This window comes from Hylobates moloch, unplaced genomic scaffold (genome assembly GCF_009828535.3).
Source record: "Hylobates moloch isolate HMO894 unplaced genomic scaffold, HMol_V3 SCAFFOLD_5, whole genome shotgun sequence".
NCBI classification, from domain to species: domain Eukaryota; kingdom Metazoa; phylum Chordata; class Mammalia; order Primates; family Hylobatidae; genus Hylobates; species Hylobates moloch.
This window is the reverse complement of record NW_026652280.1, coordinates 114,115,812-114,136,854: the sequence shown is the minus strand read 5'-3', so window position 1 is coordinate 114,136,854 and position 21,043 is coordinate 114,115,812. Positions and strand designations below refer to the sequence as shown.

General features: G+C 38.3%; 1 protein-coding gene across 4 annotated transcripts in view; it reads left to right on the top strand.

Annotated features, from left to right (window-relative positions):
- MAGI3 (membrane associated guanylate kinase, WW and PDZ domain containing 3) overlaps positions 1 to 21,043 on the top strand; it is a 272,676-nt gene that overhangs the window by 154,941 nt on the left and 96,692 nt on the right. The window lies entirely within an intron of this gene.

The window sequence follows — 21,043 nt, the reverse complement described above, 5'->3', positions numbered from 1 at the left end:
AACCCCAGTAAGATACTCCATTGAGAAGATCATCCCCAAGACAATTAATAATCAGATTCTCTAAGGTTGAAATGAAAGAAAAAATGTTAAGCACAGCCAGAGAGAAAGGCCAGGTCACATAAAAAGGGAAGCCACCAGATAAAAACAGTGGACCTCTCAGCGGAAACCCTGCAAGCCAGAAGAGACTGGGCCCAGTAGTCAACGTTACCAACCCAGAATTTCATATCTGGCTAAACCAAGCTTCATAAGCAAAGGAGAATTAAACCAAGCTTCATAAGCAAAGGAGAATTAATATCCTTTACAGACAAGCAAATGCTAAGGGACTTCATTACCACTAGACCTGCCTTGCAAAAGCACCTGAAGGAAACACTAAATATGAAAAGGAAAAACCATCATTACCAGCCACTACAAAAACACACTGTGGTGCACAGACCAGTGACATTATGAAGCAACCACCATAAACAAGTCTGCAAAATAACCAGCTAGCGTCATGATGACAGGATCAAATCCACACATAACCATGCTATCCTTAAATATAAATGGGCTAAATGCCCCAATTAAAAGACACAGAATAGCAAGCTGTTTAAAGAGTCAAGATCCATCAGTATACTGTCTTCAAGAGACCCATCTCACATGCAAAGACACACATAGGCTCAAAATAAAGGGATGGAGAAAAATTTATCAAGCCAATGGAAAAAAGCAATTCTAGTTTCAGACAAAATAGACTTTAACCAACAGACTTTAAAATAGACTTTAAACTAACACAGATCAAAAAAGTCAAAGAAGGGCATTACATAATGGTAAAGGGTTCAATTCAACAATAAGAGCCAACTACCCTAAATATATATGCTCCCAATACAGGAGCACCCAAATTCATAAAGTTCTTTTTTTTTTTGAGACGGATTCTCACTCTGTCACCCAGGCTGAAGTGCAGTGGTGCGATCTTGGCTCACTGCAGCCTCTGCCTCCTGGGTTCAAGCAATTCTCCTGCCTCAGCCTCCTGAATAGCTGGGACTGTAGGTGCCCACCACTATACCTGGCTAATTTTTTGTGTTTTTTTAGTAGAGACAGAGTTTCACCATGTTGGCCAGGCTGGTCTCGAATTCCTGACCTCAAGTGGTCTACTCATCTCGGTCTCCCAAAGTCCTGTGATTACAGGCATGAGCCACTGTACCTGGCCATAGAGCAAGTTCTTAGGGACCTTCAAAGAGAGACTCCCACACAATAATCGTGGGAGACTTTAACACCCACTGACAATAGTAGGTAGATCATTAAGATGGAAAATTAACAAAGATATTAAGGACCTGAACTCAGCTCTGGATCAAGAGGACCTGATAGATATCTACAGAACTCTCCACCCCAAAACAACAGAATATATGTTCTTCTCATCACTGCATGGCACTTAGTCTAAAACTGATCACATAATCGGAAGTAAAACACTCCTCAGCAAATGCAAAAGAACTGAAATCATAATCTCTCAGACCACAGTGCAATCAAATTAGAAATCAAGATTAAGAAATTCACTCAAAAATTAGTTGAGTATGGTGGCACATGCCTGTAGTCCTAGCTACTCAGGGGGCTGAGGAAGGAGAATCGCTTGAACCTGGAAGGCAGAGGTTGCAGTGAGCTGAGATTGCATCACTGCACTCCTGCCTGAGTTACAGAGCGAGACTCCATCTTAAAAAAAACAAAAACAAACAAACAAAAAACACAATAAAACAAAAAAAAAAAGAAAGAAAGAAGTTCACTTAAAACCATACAACTACATGGAAATTGAACAACTTGTTCTTGCATGATTCTTGGGTAAATAATGAAATTAAGACAGAAATCAAGAAGTTCTTTGAAACCAATGAGAACAAAAAGACAACATATCAGAATTTCTGAGCTACAGCTAAAGCAGTGTTAAGAGGGAAATTTATAGTACTAAATGCCCACATCAAAAGGCTAGAAAGATCTCAAGTTAACAACCTAACATCACAACTAAAAGAACTAGAGAACCAAGTGCAAACAAACCCCAAAGCTAGAAGAAGACAAGAAATAACCAAGATCAGAGCTAGACTGAAGGAGATAGAGACATGAAAAGCCCTTCAAAAAATCAGCAAATTCAGGAGCTGGGTTCTTGAAAAAAATAATAAAATAGACTGCTAGCTAGATTAATAAAGAAGAAAAGAGAGAAGATTCAAACAAACACAATCAGAAATGATAAGGGGGAAATACCACCACTGACCCCACAGAAATACAAACAACCATCAGAGAATACTATAAACACCTCTATGCAAATAAACTAGAAAATCTAGAAGAAAATGGATAAATTCCTGGACATATACACCCTGGCAAGGCTGAACCAGGAAGAAGTTGATTCCTTGAAGAGACCAACAGCCAATTCTGAAATTGAGGCAGTAATAAATAGCCTACCAACCCAAAAAAGCCCAGGACCAGATGGATTTACAGCTGAATTCTACCAGAGGTACAAAGAGGAGCTGGTACCATTTCTTCTGAAGCTATTCCAAACAACTGAAAAGGAGGGACTCCTCCCTAACCATTTTGTGAGGCCAGCATCATCCTGATACCAAAACCTGGCAGAGATACAACAAAAAAAGAAAACTTCAGGCCAGTATCCCTAATGAACATCAATGCAAAAACCCTCAGTAAAATACTGGCAAACCGAATCCAACAGCACATCAAAAAGCTTATCCACCACAATCAAGTCAGCTTCATCCCCAGGATGCAAGGCTGGTTCAACATACACAAATCAATAAACGTAATTCACCACATAAATAGAACTAAAGACAAAAACCACATGATTATCTCAATAGATGCAGAAAAGGCCTTCGATAAAATTCAACAATGCTTCATGTTAAAAATTCTCAATAAACTAGATATTGAAGGAACATATCTCAAAATAATAAGAGCCATTTATGACAGACCCACAGCCAATATCATACTGAATGGGCAAAAGCTGGAACCATTCCCCTTGAAAACCAGTACAAGACAAGGATGCCCTCTTTCACCACTGCTATTCAGTATAGTTCTGGAAGTTCTGACCAGGGCGATCAAGAAAAAGAAAGAAAGAAAGCATATTCAAATAGGAAGAGGAAGTCAAACTATCCCTGTTTGCCAATGACACGATCTCCTATATCTAGAAAATTCCACCGTTTCTGCCCAAAAGCTTCTTAAACTGATAGGCAACTTCAGCAAAATCTCAGGGTACAAAATCAATGTGCAAAAATTGCTAACATTCCTACATATCAAGAACAGGCAAGCTGAGAGCCAAAATCCAGAATGAACTCCCATTCACAATTGCCACAAAAAAGAATAAAATACCTAGGAATACAACTAACAAGGGAAGTGAATTACCTCTTCATGGAGAACTACAAACGACTGCTCAAAGAAATCAGAGATGATGATGGCCGGGCGTGGTGGCTCATGCCTGTAATCCCAGCACTTTGGGAGGCCAAGACGGGCAGATCACGAGGTCAGGAGATCGAGACCATCCTGGCTAACACGGTGAAACCCCGTCTCTACTAAAACAAAAAAATTAGCCAGGCACGGTGGCGGAAGTGGGCGCCTATAGTCCCAGCTACTCAGGAGGCTGAGGCAGCAGAATGGTGTGAACCCGGGAGGTGGAGCTTGCAGTGAGCCGAGATCGCCCCACTGCACTCCAGCCTGGGAGACTGTGAGACTCCATCTCAAAAAAAAGAAATCAGAGATGATAACACAAACAAATGGAAAAACATTCCATACTTATGAATAGGAAGAATCAGTATCATCAAAATGGCCATACTGCCCAAAGTAATTTATAGATTCAGTGCTATTCCCATTAAACTATCATTGACATTCTTCACAGAATAAGAAAAAGACTATTTTAAAATTCATTTGGAACAGAAAATCAAATGTTCTCACTTATAATTGAGAGCTGAATGATGAGAACACATGGACACATGGTGGGGAACAACACACACTGGGGCCTGTTGGAAGGTTGAGGGTGGGAGGAAGGACAGCATCAGTAAGAATAGCTAATGAATGCTGGGCTTAATATGTAGGTGATAGAATGATCTGTGCAGCTAGTTACCATGGCACACATTTATGTAACAAACCTGCACAACCTGTGCATGTACCCCTGAACTTAAAAGTTGGAAAAAAGAAAACTTTAGGCCCAGGTGATACTGGTAAATTGTTCTCAACATTTAAGAAAGAAATAATACCAATTCTACACAAACTCTTCTAGAAAATATAGGAGGGAACATTTCCCAACTCATTCTGTGTTGTGAACATGATTCTGATTCTAAAATCAGACAAAAATATTAAAAGAAAATGTTAGGCTAAAATTTTTCTTGAATGTAGACTCAAAAATTCTTAACAGTATTTTAGCAAGTCAATATATATAGCAATATATAAAAGGATAATACATTGTGATCAAGTGGAGTTTGTTTCAGGAATGCCAAGTTGGTATAACATTTGAAAATTAATATAGTAATATTAGAAAATAAAAACCAATTAATCTTTTCAATAGATGCAGAAAAATTATTTGGCAAAATTCAACTCCCATTTATGATAGAATCTCTCAGAAAACTACTCTGCCATTTATTACCCATTGCCTCTTGGCTATAAATCTACTTTTTTGCCTGCTTGTGATACTGTAACATTTGTCTCCTGTCCATTGGCACAGCGTTAAGCTTTCAATAGAGGGCAGAGAAAGGATACTGGAGAAAGAAGAGTTCTTTTCCTGGTTCCAGTGTATCTTTTTCTTTTTGCTCCTGCTATCCAAAAAGACACCCAGCAAGTTTCAGCAGTACCCTAGCAGTCAGCTTCCCAGTGACAAGTTCAGTGGCACACCTGCAGGAGACTTCCTTACAGCAAGTTCAGCAACACCCTCATAGGTGATTTCATGAGTACCAGCAGTGCACCAGCTGATTTAGCAGTTTCCTGGTGAGTTCTGTGACATCCCATTTGGTCCCCCAGTTTTCAGCAACATCCTCTGAGAACCAGTTTTCCTATTGGTTTCTGGCAAGTCCAGCCAGTGTCTTAGCTGGTTTTCTATTTACAAACCTCACTCACCACCATAGGTAGCTTGCTGGTGAATTTCACTGATACCCCATGCAGTTTCCTGCCTGTTAAATCCCTGACCCACTAACTGTGAACTAGCTCTGTCCTCAGGCAACCCAGGAAAATTCCGCACCATCCAGTGGTCTGTTACCATACCCTCTTCAATGAGGTCTGAATCCCAGACCTTGGGAAAGTCACTCCCTTCCAAGTTTGTTCCTTATTTAAATATTCTCCCTCAGCTTTAGGGTGATATTCTTTAGAGTCCTCGTTTATTCCTACTTAGTTAATTCCTTGTAAACAGTTAACAATTCTATGTATTAAACTGTCTCTGTTCAGAATGCCATGTGATTTCTCTCTCTTCTCTGGATCTTGATACAGAATTAGTACTAGTAGTGCTCCCAGGAGACAGAACCTCTAAGAAGGGATTTCAGAATTGGTTTTGGTTGTCTTGGCTGATCTTACGTGGAGTGCTAAGTTTCTTCCAACGAGAGGTGGGATGCTGATAATTCATCAGAAGCCATGGCATCACAATTTAATTACAGTATCACTTATGGTTGATTGTGAAGAAATGACAAATGAACCCAGTACCTTGAGAGCCCAAATGACTGCTGCACTTGACTGTTATGGCAGTAGTTATGGCTACGAACACTGTAGTTTAGGATGGATTCTCCTGTGTGGCAAGTGCTTACAGAGAGAAACTGGCAAGATAAAATCAAATGGTTTACTATTGTTATTATTATTATGAACTAATAAAATAAGATTTTGTTACTGTTTTTCAATGATCTCTACTTGATACAGATGTTTGATAACAGAAAAAAGAAGGAGACATTGGTTGGGCATGGTGGCTCACAAATGTAGTCCCAGCACTTTGGGAGGCTGAGGCGGAAGGAACTCTTGAAGCCAGGAGTTCAAGCTCAGCCTGGGCAACGTAGCAAGACTGCATCTCTAAAATGAATGAATGAATAAATGGAAGCATTAACACAAAATAAATACCAAATAAAAATCATTTAAAATTTGAAAGATAATCACATACATATTTAGTATTTGAATTTTTCATACCTAAAATTGTATTTATTTATTTATTTATTTTTGATTTATTTATTTATTTTTGAGACAGAGTCTTGCTCTGTTGCGCAGGCTAGAGTACAGTGGTGCGATCTCAGCTCACTGCAACCTCCACCTCCCAGGTTCAAGTGATTCTCCTGACTCAGCCTCCTGCGTAGCTGGGATTACAGGCATGCGCCACCATGCCCTGCAAATTTTTGTATTTTCAGTAGAGATGGGGTTTCACCATGTTGGCCAGGCTGGTCTCAAACTCCTGACCTCAGGTGATCCGCCCACCTCAGCCTCCCAAAGTGCTGGGATTACAGGTGTGAGCCACCGAGCCCAACCCTAAAATGAAATTTTAAAGCAGAAAGTATCAATTGTTTTATCTGATGGTCTTGATCTTTGTTTGGTGACAAATATGCCAGAAAAAAAAATATATTTCATTTTGCACTGACATTCATCAAATTATTAAGAATGTATCCAAAAACATCCTCATATCGGGCATTACAAAGTATGTTGTTTCATATAATCTCATTTTCTTTTTTAATTGTGAAAGCATTTTGTCTGCTTCTCCTGATTTTGATTTTGCCATTGAAATCTATTAAATATATTGCTTTTATTTCAGATTTTAGATCCGTTTCTTATTTCATGTTGGAATGTTCTACAACAGCATTCACTTTCTCTCTTTGCATTTTTTCTGTTAAATATTTACAAAGCACTGAAGCTTGTAACAAATAATCAGTGAAAAATGCCAGAAAATATTTGGATGGTATTCAAATAACCTAACATTTAGATTTCCGAGCATGGTTAACAGCATTACACAGAGTTGTGTGTTGAAACTGCCAATTTAAGGACTTACTTAGCCTCCAAACTTGTTATTTCTTGGAACACAACTCGTAGGATTTATATGACGTATAATATACATATCATCTTATTAGTATTGTATTATGTAAGAAAGGCCCACCACTAGCAGATATGGCCATGAGCACACACTTGTGGTAACAGCTGCAAGTAAGACTGACTTGAGTATATTGTGACTGCTACTCTCCCACATGCTTCTGTCCTGGTTCCTGAAAATACCAACCTTAACCTTTGATTCTGCCTTTCAGTGTTTCCTTCTCTTGCTTTCAGTTGATATCAGCTGATTTCTTTAAGCCAGATGTCTCTATATCAAACTGTTAAACTTTAGTTTGTGCAGGAGAATTAGAACTGTTTTTGTCATTTTTCCTGTCAACTGATTTGTTGTAAGATTTAGAGAAAATTAATTACCCAAGAAACTCCAGAAAGAATTCCTACTTAGAAACAGTAACATAAATCAACTGCAGCTCTCATATATTGCAGGTGGGAATGCAAAGACATCTACTTTGGAAAATAATGTTATGTTTTCTTATCAAATTAAACATACACTTACCATAATACCTAGCAATTTCACTCCTAGGTATTAACATACATTTAAATATATGTCTACCCAAAGTCATGTAAGTTAATAGCATCTTTATTTATTACAGCCCAAATGTGGAAACTGCCCAAATTTCTATCATTGGTGAATGGATAATTAATTTTGGTATATCCATACAGTGGAATACCAATTGAATAAAACAAGACAAAAGATCAATGAGGAAACAGAGGACTTGAACAATACAAGACCAAATGGACCTAATGGACATACAGAACATTTCATCCAATAACAGCAGAATATACACTCTTATCAAGCATGCATGGAAGATTCTCTATGATAAACCACATTAGACCACAAAACAAGTCTTAATAAATACTAAGATTTAAATTATGCAAAGTATCTTCTCTGACCATAATGGAATGAAACTAAAATTAATTAGCAGAAAGAAAACAGGAAAAATTGCAGTTACATGGAAAGTAAACGGTGTGTTCTTAAACAACCAGTGGATCATGAGAGAATTTAGGAAATACCTGGAGATAAATTTTTTGAAAAGATACAACATACTAAAACTTATGGAATATAGTAAAAGCAGTATTAAGAGGGAAGTTTATAGCAGTAAACAAATTAAAAGAGAAGAAAAATCTCAAGTCACCAACCTAATCTTATACCTTAAGGAAATAGACAAATAAGAATGAACTAAATCCAAAGTCAGCACAAAGAAGGAAATAATAAAGACTAGAGCAGAGATAAACTAAATAGAAAACGTTTAAAAAAAAAAAAAAAGAAATCAACCAAACCAGGAGTTGTTTTTTTAAAAAAAGAAAATCACTAAAATTGATAAACCCTTACTTAGATTAAGAAAGACTTAAATTTCTAAAATTAAAAATGAAAGAGGGGATATTATAACTGATGTCACAGAAATGAAAAGAATTATAAAGACTGCTGTAGTGAAAAGTTAGATGCCCACAAATTGGATGATCTAGAAGAAATGGATAAAGTTTTAGAACTATAAACCTACCAAGCCTGAATCATAAAGAAATAAAAAATCTGAAAAGACCTATAATGAGTGTGGAGATTAAAGCAGTAATCAAAAACTTCCCAACAAAGAAAAGCCCAGGACCAGGTGGGTCCCCTGGATAATTCTACCAAACAGTTAATACCAGTCCTTCTCAAATTCTTACAATGAACGGAAGAGAAAGGGACACTCCCAAACTCATTTAAACTCATTACCCTGATAACAAAACCAGACAAAGACACAATAAAGGAGAACTACAGGCCAATAACCCTGATGGATATTTGACACAAAAATTCTAAAGAAAATGCTAGCAAACCAAATTATATTGCACATTAAAAAAATCATACATCTTGACCAGCTAAAATTTATGCCTGGAATGCAAGGATGGTTCAACATATAAGAATCAGTCAATATATTATACCACATTAACATCTCAATACAGAAAAGCAAAATTCAGTACCCTGTCAGGATTTTTAAAAATACTCAACAAATTAGGAGTAGAAGGGAAACTACCTCAACATAATAAAAGCTAACATTATGCTTAACAGAGAAAGACAGAAGGCTTTTCCTGTGAGATCCTGCAATAAAGCAAGGATGCCCGGTCTTGCTATTACTATTCAACATAGTACTGGAAATTCTAGCCAGAGTGATAAGACAGGAAAAAGAAATAAAAGGCATTCAACTTAGAAAAGACTTAAAAGATCTCTCCTTGCAGATTACATCTTAAATGTAAAAAGAATTTGAACAACATGGGTGAATCTCAAAAGCATTATGCTAAGTAAAAGAAACCAGAAAACTACTGGAATCAAATTAACATATGATTCCATTTGTATTAAATTATATTAAAGGCAAAACTATACTGAAAGTAGGTCAGTAACTGCCCAGAGTGGAGGACTGCAAAGAGGCCCAAGGAAACTTTGGGGGATAATGGTTTCCAAAGTTCACATAATTGTACTGTTAGAATTAGTGCATTCTATTGTAGGTAAATTATTTCTTTCATACCATCAATATTTAGAAAATGAAAGTTTATGAAAATATTACTTACCATAGCATATAAGTTTTTTAAAAATACTTAGAAATTAACCTCTAATGAAACATAAGACCTCTATAGTGTGAAACTGAGGGATGCTAAAGAAGATCTAAATATGCTGATGGAGATTTCTTATTCGTGAATTAAAGGCAGTATGGCAAAGATATCAGTTCTGCTCAAATTGACTGGTAGATTCAATGTAATTCCATAACAATTTCAGCCTTTTTAGCCTGTTTATCTGATTCTAGAATGTATATGGACAAGCTTTGAATACAAAAAGCAAGATAGGTGGACTTGCTATACTATATATCAAGATTTATTAGGAAAATAGAATAATTATAACACTGATAATGATACAGGAATGGTCAGTATATAGAAAGCCTAGTAGTAAACACCCAAGCTTATATAGACATTTCCATGAAAGAAGTGCTGCGGCTGATCAGAAGGGAAATTAGTGACTTTCAATAAATTATTTTGAGTAGTCATTTGGAAAAAAAGGAAATTGGACTGGTACTTCTCACCAGCTCCCCCATCCCCACCATCTGTTTTTTGTGTTAAAGTCCTCGGTGTGAAAGGCAAACCTGTAGTGCTTTTTAAAAAGAATATAGAATATCTCCATAGCCTTAGGAAAGGATTTTTTTCAACTAGACACAAAAACCATTAGCTGTAAAGGAAAAGATTTATACATTTGACTATATTAAAATTAAGAGCTTCTGTCATCAAAATACAATTTATTTAAAAGGTGAAAAAATCAGAATGTGACAAGATACTCTCTGTTCCTCTACATTTATTTCTGCAGTACAAAAAAGTTTACATGTGATTGGCACATATGTAGAAAATGACATGAATTTAACTGAGGTTATACTAGTTTCTATGCCGTTTTCCTCAGCAAGCTAATGTTTTTTATCATCAAATAGCCACAAGTAAGTAAAATAACACAACTGAATATTGCAGCTGAGGAAGAACATGGCACTGTATATGATACCTATACACTTCAATTTACCCTCTTTTCTGTTTGACCATGTGTTCTGTTTTAAAAATCTTTATTGCACTATTTGCCCTATCTTCGTTATTTAGTAGCCTAACCCTTTCTTATACCCCTTTCTGTCAAGCCACCTTTTTTCATTCCTTTCATTTTCTTAAAAGACACAGTATTTTATTTATTATTTTTAATTGGGAATTTAACATGTCTTTTAAACTGTATTAGTATTTTAAATTAGGACCATTATTTATTTTGTTAGTGTTCTGGTTACAAAGTTGCAAAGGTTTCGAGAAGTCAACCATGACTCTGTTTTCTCCATAATCTCTATTATTTTGGGTGCATGGTTTTTCAGAAAGTGCTGTTTCAAGAAAACATATTTCACAGAAATCCCCCATTTGCAATACATATGTCTGACAATGGATCATAGTACTTCATCAATACTAAGACAGTTATCTCACATTTTAACATCTCTACAGTTGGGATACATCTTAGAATAGATGAAATCTTTCAATTATAATTGCCAGGGTTTTTTCTTTCTTAGAGATAAAATAATGATGCAGTTTAGAAGGGGTTGGTTACTTAGATGTGATGATTTACTGTAATATTCAGAATATAAAGAATTAGAAATCAATTTTATTTTATTTTTTATTATACTTTAAGGTCTGGAATACATGTGCAGAATGTGCAGGTTTGTTGCATAGGTATGCATGTGCCATGGTGGTTTGCTGCACCCATCAACCCATCATCTAGGTTTTAAGCCTCACATGCATTATGTATTTGTCCTAGTGCTCTTTCACCCCTTGCCCCCCACACCCCAACAGACCCCAGTGTGTGATGTTGCCCTCCCTGTGTCCATGTATTCTCATTGTTCAACTCCCACTTATGAGTGAGAACATGTGGTGTTTGGTTTTCCGTTCCTGTGTTAGTTTGCTGAGAATGATGGTTTCCAGCTTCACCCATGTCCGTGCAAAGGACATGAACTCATTCCTTTTTATGGCTGGATAGTATTCCATGGTGTCCATGTGCCACATTTTCTTTATCCATTCTATCATTGATGGGCATTTGGGTTGGTTCCAAGTCTTTGCTATTGTGAATAGTGCTGCAATAAACATACATGTGCATGTGTGTCTTTATAGTAGAAGGATTTATAATCTTTTGAGTATATACCCAGTAATGGAATTGCAGGGTCAAATGGCATTTCTAGTTCTAGATCCTTGAGAAATCGCCACACTGTCTTCCACAATGGTTGAACTAATTTACACTCCCACTAACAGTGTAAAAACGTTCCTATTTCTCCACATCCTCTCCAGCATCTGTCGTTTCCTGACTTTTTAATAATCGCCATTCTAACTGATGTGAGATGGTATCTTGTTGTGGTTTTGATTTGCATTTCTGTAATGACCAGTGATGATGAGCTTTTTTTCATATGTTTGTTGGCCACATAAATGTCTTCGAGAAGTGTCTGTTCATATCCTTCACCCAATTTTTGATGGGGTAGTTTGTTTTTTTCATGTAAATTTGTTTAAATTCCTTGTAGATTCTGGATATCATACCTTTGCCAGATGGATAGATTGCAAAAATTTTCTCCCATTCTATAGGTTGCCTGTTCACTCTGATGATAGTTTCTTTTGCTGTGCAGAAGCTCTTTAGTTTAATTAGATCTTATTTGTCAGTATTGGCTTTTGTTGCTATTGTTTTTGGTGTTTTAGTCATGAAGTCTTTGCCCATGCCTACGTCCTGAATGGTATTGCCTAGGTTTTCTTCTAGGGTTTTTATGGTTTTAGGTTTTACATTTAAGTCTTTAATCCATCTTGAATTAATTTTTGTGTAAGGTGTAAGGAAGGAGTCCAGTTTCAGTTTTCTCCTTATGGCTAGCCAGTTTTCACAACACCATTTATTAAATAGGGAATCCTTTCCCCATTGCTTGTTTTTGTCAGGTTTGTTGAAGATGAGATGGTTATAGATATGTGGTGTCATGTCTGAGGCCTCTTTTCTATTCCATTGTTCTATGTATCGGTTTTGGTACCAGTACCATATTGTTTTGGTTACTGTACCCTTGTAGTATAGTTTGAAGACAGGTGGTGTGATGCCTCCAGCTTTGTTCCTTTTGCTTAGGATTGTCTTGGCTATATGAAGTCTTTTTGTTTCCATATGAAATTTAAAGTAGTTTTTTCTAGTTATGTGAAGAAAGTTAATGGTAGCTTGATGGGCATAGCATTGAGTCTATAAATTACTTTGGGTAGTATGGCCATTTTCACAATATTGGTTTTTCCTATTCATGAGCATGGAATGTTTTTCCATTTGTTTGTGTCCTCTTGTATTTCCTTGAGCAGTGGTTTGTAGTTCTCCTTGAAGAGGTCCTTCATGTCCCTTCTAAGTTGGATTCCTAGGTATTTTATTCTCTTTGTAGCAATTGTGCATGGGAGTTCACTCATGATTTGGCTCTCTGCCTATCATTGGTGTACAGGAATGCTTGTGATTTTTGCATGTTGATTTTGTATCCTGAGACTTTCCTGAAGTTGCTTATCAGCTTAAGGAGTTTTGGGGCTGAGAAGATGGGGTTTTCTAAATATACAACCATGTCATCTGCAAACAGAGAAAAATTGACTTCCTCTCTTCCTATTTGAATCCCTTTATTTCTTTCTCTTGCCTAATTGCCCTGGCCAGAACTTCCAATACTACGTTGAATAGGAGTGGTGAGAGAGGGGATCCTTGTCTTGTGCCAGTTTTCAAAGGGAATGCTTCCGGCTTTTGTCCATTCAGTATGATATTGGCTGTGGGTTTGTCATAAATAGCTCTTACTATTTTGAGATATGTTCCATCAATGCCCAGTTTATTGAGAGTTTTTAGCATGAAGGTGTGTTGAATATTATTGAAGGCCTTTTCTGCATCTATTGAGATAATCATGTGGTTTTTGTCATTTGTTCTGTTTATGTGATGGATTACATTTATTGATTTGCATATGTTGAACCAGCATTGCATCCCAGGGATGAAGCCAACTGGATCGTGGTGGATAAGCTTTTCGATGTACTGCTGGATTCAGTTTGCCGGTATTTTATTGAGGTTTTTCGCATCGATGTTCATTAGGGATATTGGCCTGAAACTTTCTTTTTGTGTTGTGTCTCTGCCAGGTTTTGGTATCAGGATGATGCTGGCCTCATTAAATGAGTTAGGGAGGAGTCCCCCTTTTTCTGTTGTTTGGAATAGTTTCTAAAGGAATGGTACCAGCTCCCCTTTGTACCTCTGGTAGAATTTGGCTGTGAATCCCTCTGATCCTGTGCTTTTTTTGGTTGGTAGGCTATTAATTACTGCCTCAATTTCAGAACTTGTTACTGGTCTATTCAGGAGTCCGACTTCTTCGTGGTTTAGTCTTGGGAGGATGTATGTGTCCAGGAATTTATCCGTTTCTTCTAGATTTTCTAGTTTATTTGTATAGAGGCATTTGTAGTATTCTCTGATGGTAGTTTGTATTTCTGTGGGATCAGTGGTGATATCCCCTTTATCATTTTTTATTGCATTTATTTGATTCTTCTCTCTTTTCTTCTTTTTTATTCTGGCTAGTGGTCTGTTTTGTTAGTCTTTTCAAAAAACCAGCTCCTGGATTCATTGATTTTTTTGGAGGGTATTTCATGTCTCTGTCATCTTCAGTTCTGCTTTGATCTTGGTTATTTCTTCTGTTCTGCTAGCTTTTTTTTTTGAGACAGAGTCTCGCTCTCTCACCCAGGCTGGAGTGCAGTGGCACAATCTTGGCTCACTGCAAGCTCCGCCTCCCGGGTTCACACCATTCTTCTGCCTCAGCCTCCCAAGTAGCTGGGACTACAGGTGCCCGCCACTACACCCTGCTAATTTTTTGTATTTTTAGTAGAGATGGGGTTTCACCATGTTAGCCAGGATGGTCTCGATCTCCTGACCTCGTGATCTGCCCGCCTCAGCCTCCCAAAGTGCTGGGATTACAGGCGTGAGCCACTGCACCAGCCCTGTCCTGCTAGCTTTTGAATTTGTTTGCTCTTGCTTCTCTAGTTCTTTGAATTGTGATGTTAGGGTGTCTATTTTAGATCTTTCCGGTTTTCTGATGTGGGCATTCAGTGCTATAAGCTTCCTTCTAAACACTGCTTTAGCTGTGTCCCAGAGATTCTGGTACATTTTGTCTTTGTTCTCATTGGTTTCAAAGAACATCTTTATTTCTTCCTTAATTTCGTTATTTACCCAGTAGTCATTCAGGAGCAGGTTTTTCAGTTTCTAAGTAGTTGTGCGGTTTTGGGTGAGTTTCTTAATCCTGAGTTCCAATTTGATTGCACTGTGGTCTGAGAGAGCGTTTGTTATGATTTCTGTTCTTTTGCATTTGCTGAGGAGTGTTTTACTTCCAATTATGTAGTTGATTTTAGAGTAAGTGTGATGTGGTGCTGAGAAGAATGTATATTCTGTTGATTTGGGGTGAAGAGTTCAGTAGATGTCTATTAGGTCTGCTTGGTCCAGAGCTGAGTTCAAATCCTAAATATCCTTGTTAATTTTCTGTCTTGTTGATCTGCCTAATACTGACAGTGGGGTGTTAAAGTCTCCCACTATTATTGTGTGGGAATCTAAGTCTCTTTGTAGGTCTCTAAGAACTTGCTTTATGAATCTGGGTGCTCCTGTATTGGGTGCATATATATTTGGGATAGTTAGCTCTTGTTGCATGGATCCCTTTACCATTATGTAATGCCCTTCTTTGTCTCTTTTGATCTTTGTTGGTTTAAAGTCTGTTTTATCAGAGACTGGGATTGCAACCCTGCTTTTTTTTTTTTTTTTTTGGCTTTCCATTTGCTTGGTGAATATTCCTCCATCCGTTTATTTTGAGCCTATGTGTGTTTTTGCACATGAGATGGGTCTCCTGAATACAGCACACCAAAAGGTCTTGACTCCTTTATCCAATTTGCCAGTCTGTGTCTTTTAATTGGGGTATTCAGCCCATTTACATTTAAGGTTAATATTGTTATGTATTAATTGTATCCTGTCATCATGATGCTAGCTGGTTATTTTGCACATTAGTTGATGCAGTTTCTTCATAGGGTTGTTGGTCTTTATATTTTGGTATGTCTTTGCAGTGGCTGGTACCAGTTTTTCCTTTCCATATTTAGTGCTTCCTTCAGGAGCAAGGCAGGCCTATTAGTGACAAAATCCCTCAGCATTTGCTTGTCTGTAAAGGATTTTATTTCTCCCTCTCTTCTGAAGCTTAGTTTGGATAGATTTGAAATTCTGGATTGAAAATCCTTTTCTTTAAGAATGTTGAATATTGGCCGCCTACTCTCTTCTGGCTTGTAGAGTTTCTGCAGAGATCTGCTGTGAGTCTGATGGGCTTCCCTTTGTAGGTAGTCTGACCTTTCTCTCTGGCTGCCCTTAACATTTTTTCCTTCATTTCAACCTTGGAGAATCTGATGATCATGTGTCTTGTGATTGCTTTTCCCAAGGAGTATCTTAATGGTGTTCTCTATATTTCCTGAATTTGAAAGTTGGCCTGTCTTGCTAGGTTGGGGAGGTTCTCCTGGATGATATCCCGAAGTGTGTTTTCCAACTTGGTCCCATTCTCCCTGTCACTCTCAGGTACACCAATCAATCATAGCTTTGGCCTTTTCACATAGTCTCATATTTCTTGGAAGCTTTGTTTGTTCCCTTTCATTCTTTTTTCTCTAATTTTGGCTTTGTGCTTTATTTCATTAAGTTGATCTTCAGTCTCTGATATCCTTTCTTCCACTTGATTGATTTGGCTATTGATACTTGTATATACTTCATGAAGTTTTCGTGCTGTGTTTTTCAGCTCCATCAGGTCATTTATGTTTTTCTCTAAACTGGTTATTCTAGTTAGCAGTTCGTGTAACCTTTTATCAACGTTCTTAGCTTCCTTGCATTGGGTTAGAACATGGTCCTTTAGCTGAGAGGAGTTTGTTATTACCCACCTCCTGAAGCCTACTTCTGTCAATTCATGAAACTCATTCTCTGTCCAGTTTTGTGCCCTTGTCAGAGAGGAGTTGTGATTATTTGGAGGAGAAGAAGCATTCTGGTTTTTAGAATTTTCAGCATTTTTGCGCTGGTTTTTCCTCATCTCTGTGGATTTATCTACCTTTGATCTTTGATGCTGATGGCCTTTGGATGGGGTTTTTGTGTGAGCATCCTTTTGGTTAATGTTGATGTTATTGCTTTCTGTTTGTTAGTTTTCCTTCTAAAAGTCAGGCCCCTCTTCTGCAGGTCTCCTGGAGTTTGCTAGAGGTCCTCTCCAGACCCTGTTTGCCTGGTATCACCAGCAGATGCTGCAGAACAGCAAAGATTGCTGCCTGCTCCTTCCTCTGGAAACTTCGTCCCAGAGGGGCACCCATCTGATGGCAGCCAGAGCTCTCCTGTATGAGGTGTCTGTTGACTCCTGCTGGGAGGTGTCTCCCAGTCAGAAGGCACAGGGGTCAGGGACCCACTTGAGGAGGCAGTCTGTCCCTAAGCAGAGCTTGAGCACTGTGCTGGGAGATCTGCTGCTCTCTTCAGAGTTGGCAGGCAGGAACATTTAAGTCTGCTGAAGCTGCACCCACAGCTGTCCCTTCCCCCAGGTGCTCTGTCCCAGGGAGATGGGAGTTTTATCTATAAGCCCCTGACTGGGGCTGCTGCATTTCTTTCAGAGATGGCCTGCCCAGTGAGGAGGAATCTAGAGAAGCAGTCTGGCCACAGCCATTTTTCTGCGCTGCAGTGAGTTCCGCACAGTCCGAACTTCCTGGCAGCTTCCTTAACACTGTGAGGGGAAAACCACGTACCTAAGTCTCGGCAATGGTGGACGCCCCTCCCCCCACCAAGCTCGATCATCCCAGGTCAACTTCAGACTGCTGTGCTGGCATTGAGAATTTCAAGCCAGTGGTTCTTACTGGGCTCTGTGGGAGTGGGACCCACTGACCAAGACCACTTCGCTCCCTGGCTTCAGCCCCCTTTGCGGGGAAGTGAACAGTTCTGTCTCTCTGGAGTACAAGAAGAAAACTCCTGCAGCTAGCTCAGTGTCTGCCCAAACAGCCACCTAGTTTTGTGCTTGAAACCCAGGGTCCTAGTGGTGTAGGCACACGAGGGAATCTCCTGGTCTGCAGGTTGCAAAAACTGTGGGAAAAGCATAGTATTTGGGCCAGATAGCACAGTCCCTCATGGCTTCCCTTGGCTAGGGGAGGGAGTTCCCTGGCCCCTTGTGCTTCCCAGGTGAGGCGCTGCCCCACCCTGCTTCTACTCACCTTCCGTGGGCTGCACCCACTGTCTAACCAGTCCCAACGAGATTAACTGGGTACCTCAGTTGGAAATGCAGAAACCACCCACCTTCTGTGTTGGTCTTGCTGGGAGCTGAAGACCAGAGCTTTTCCTATTTGGGCATCTTGCCAGCTCCCACAAATCAATTTTAAAGACACAAACCCAACAGAGAAATGGGGAAAGACTTGAATAACCACTTCACAACAGAGGAAATCTATATGCCTTCTAAATGTATTAAAAAGAATGTTTAATCTCATAAAGCAGTTGCTTTGTGAGGTTGAAGTAAGGGGTAAAATCTGGAGTAGCCTTCCTATTTTTTGGATGTCTTATTCATTGTTGAGGTTGTGGCTGATACATCCGGAGCATATGAATAGTATGGCTTTAAAGAAAGCATGGGATTAAATACACAGTGAGGTGACTTTACACACCCAGGATATTGGAAAAATCTTAGAAGCCTCATGACAAGTATTGGTGTGGACAGAAGAGGATGCATGTTATGTGATTTCATTCATATGAGGTTGCAAAAGTGGCAAAACTAAACTATGTTGCTAAAAAATGCATTATTTAGTTGGTACAATCATTAAAAAGGAAAGGAAATCATCATCATAGATGTCAAGATGGTAGTCACTTTTGAGGATGGAGGGAGGGAGAGGTTTATCATCAGAGACACACAAGAAGGTTTTTGAGGTGCTGGTAATGTTCTGTTTTTTGCTTGGGTTGATTTGCTTATAACTAAACAGAAAGGGTAAATGATCAGTTATGTCAAATGTTATTCATAGGTCAGTTAAGATGAGGGTAAGACTTGGCCATTGAGTTCAGCGAAGTGGAGACTATTGTTGAAACATAGCACATTGTCTCAGTGAATGGTTGGGGAAAAGATCTTATTTGAATAGGCTCAGGAGACAGTGAGAGGAAAATTGGAGACTGTATGGCTCCAAAGAACTCTTTGGAGGAATTTTTATGTATAAAGGAGAAATGTGGTGAGAACTGGGGGTGAGGGGGGATGTAGAAAGCTTTATATAAAATAGACAGTATTAGGAGAATATAAAAATAAATTTTATGGAATGCGAAAAGCAATGGGGTGAAGGAAGGAAGATAACTTTATGTGTATTGGGTTGTATGGTTTTGTGGGGAGAGTGAAAATTTATAATACTTTGTAAAGAGAATTAACATTAAAACTATTTTCTAGTCTTAGAAATATGTGGTAGAATTACACATAACATTCATATCTGTCAATGAAAAGAATCATGGACAACATCCTGCTCAACAGCACCTTGCAGAAAGAGAAAGCCAAAAGAGATTAAGTAGTTGTCTAAATTGTGCCGTTAATAATAATCGCAGACCAAAACAGAGTTCCTCCTGCCCTTTCAATCAGTGCTGTTTTTATAGTATTATCTATAATATGGCTTGCTTTAAAATTTTTTTTAGTCATTATGTTTTATAGTGGAGTTTATTTGGATATCTCAATTAGCTTTTGCTGCATAACAGACTACCCCAAAACTTAGTGGCTTAAAATAGTGATGCGTATTTCTCATGATTTCATGAGTTTGGCTCAGTTGGGACCATTCATGTGGCTGTAGTCATTGACAGCTCAACTGGAGCTGGAGGGGCTAAGATGGTCTCATTCATGTGTCTGGGGCCTTGCTGCTTTTTGTTGGCTTGGGCTCTCTTTATCACTCAGTAGTCTAGCGTGGACTTCCTTGCATGGTAGCAGGAGCATTCCAAGAGGGTGAAGATGGAAGTCTAGATCCCTAAACTTGGACAACATCACAGCCTTCACATTAAATTCATCAAAGCATATCATCAATCCAGTCCAAATTCAAGGGATGAGGCAACAGGCCCCACTTCTTAGGAGGTGCAAAATATCGTCATTATATTTTTTCCATCTGTCATAGATAATTACAAAGTATAATTTTAATCATTGAATTTACTTTTTTTTTTAAGAGACAGGCTCTCACTCTGTCATCAAGGCTGGAGTGCAGTGGTGCTGCAATGATAACCCACTGCATCACTGCATCCTTGAACTCCTGGTCTCAAATTTATCTTCCCACCTCAGCCTCACGAGTGGCCAGGACTACTGGTGTGCACCACTACACCTGGCTAATTTTTAAAATTTTTTTATAGAGACAAGGTCTTACTATGTTGCCCAGGCTTGAGTTAATGTCTAATGTTAAGTTTTATTTAATATGGAGCTAAGAAGCTGTTGATTCAGAGAATCTAACAATGTAGTTTTGGTCAATATATGAGAAATATAAAAATTTGAAAATAAAAAAGGTATTAAAAATTAAAGGAAAAAAGCTGTTTTCCAGATTTTATATCCTCTATGATGTAAAACAGTTAAAGAAATGCTTATTTTTAGAAAAAAAAATTGGGTTAAAAAATGGGGGAGAAAATACATCTTTGTTGCACAGAATGTTGACATAATCATTATTTTCTCAGATTGTTACTGTTAATTTGTTATCATAATCTTTGTTTTTTTGCATGTTACAGAATATAATAGAATGTAATGTGACTAAAAACAGTAGGAGCAATTAAGAGTTTCCCATGAATTAACTTACAATAATAATAAGAGCATATTGCCAGGCACTGTCCTAAATGCATTTGTTTACAATTTCACTTAATTTATTTGACAGCTATGTATATTCAGCACCTTTGCACTGTGTCAAGACTTGGGGCTATTACTCTGAATCAAATCGACATGGTTTCTGCATGTTGCCATACCCTAGATAGAAAGAAATCAGGGAAGGTTCTCTAAAGGAACTTTCTAAGCCAGGACCTGAAGGATGAGTAGAAGTTAGCTGAGGTGAGAGTGGGAAAGGGAGTAGAAAGTCCTCTGGGGACATGACAACGGCCTTGAAAGTATGTGAGTGAAAGGAACATTAAAATAATTGAAAAATATGTATAGTATACTAAAGCCTAATGTGTAAGGAATGAGGCAAGAAAGAAGTTGGGGAGATTTCCAGGGGCCAGATCGCAAAGGGCTTTGTAAAATGTGTTGTTATAGAATCTGGATTTTATACCAAGGATCATGGGAAGCTATTGATAGGTTTAGAGAGAGATTTTGTTTGTTTCCTCAGACTGTGTTTTAGAAAAGTCACTGACTGCAGTGACTAGGAGGAGTGTAGCTGGGAAGAGGTAAAGGTTGACCTCGGGGTACCAACAATACCGGTCCTAGATAACGATATGAATTCAGTGATTATGGGAATGAAAAGAAGTATTTAGAGATACTTATGAGGTAGATTTGGTGACTGGATGTGGAGTAGAGGGAAGAGCCCAAGA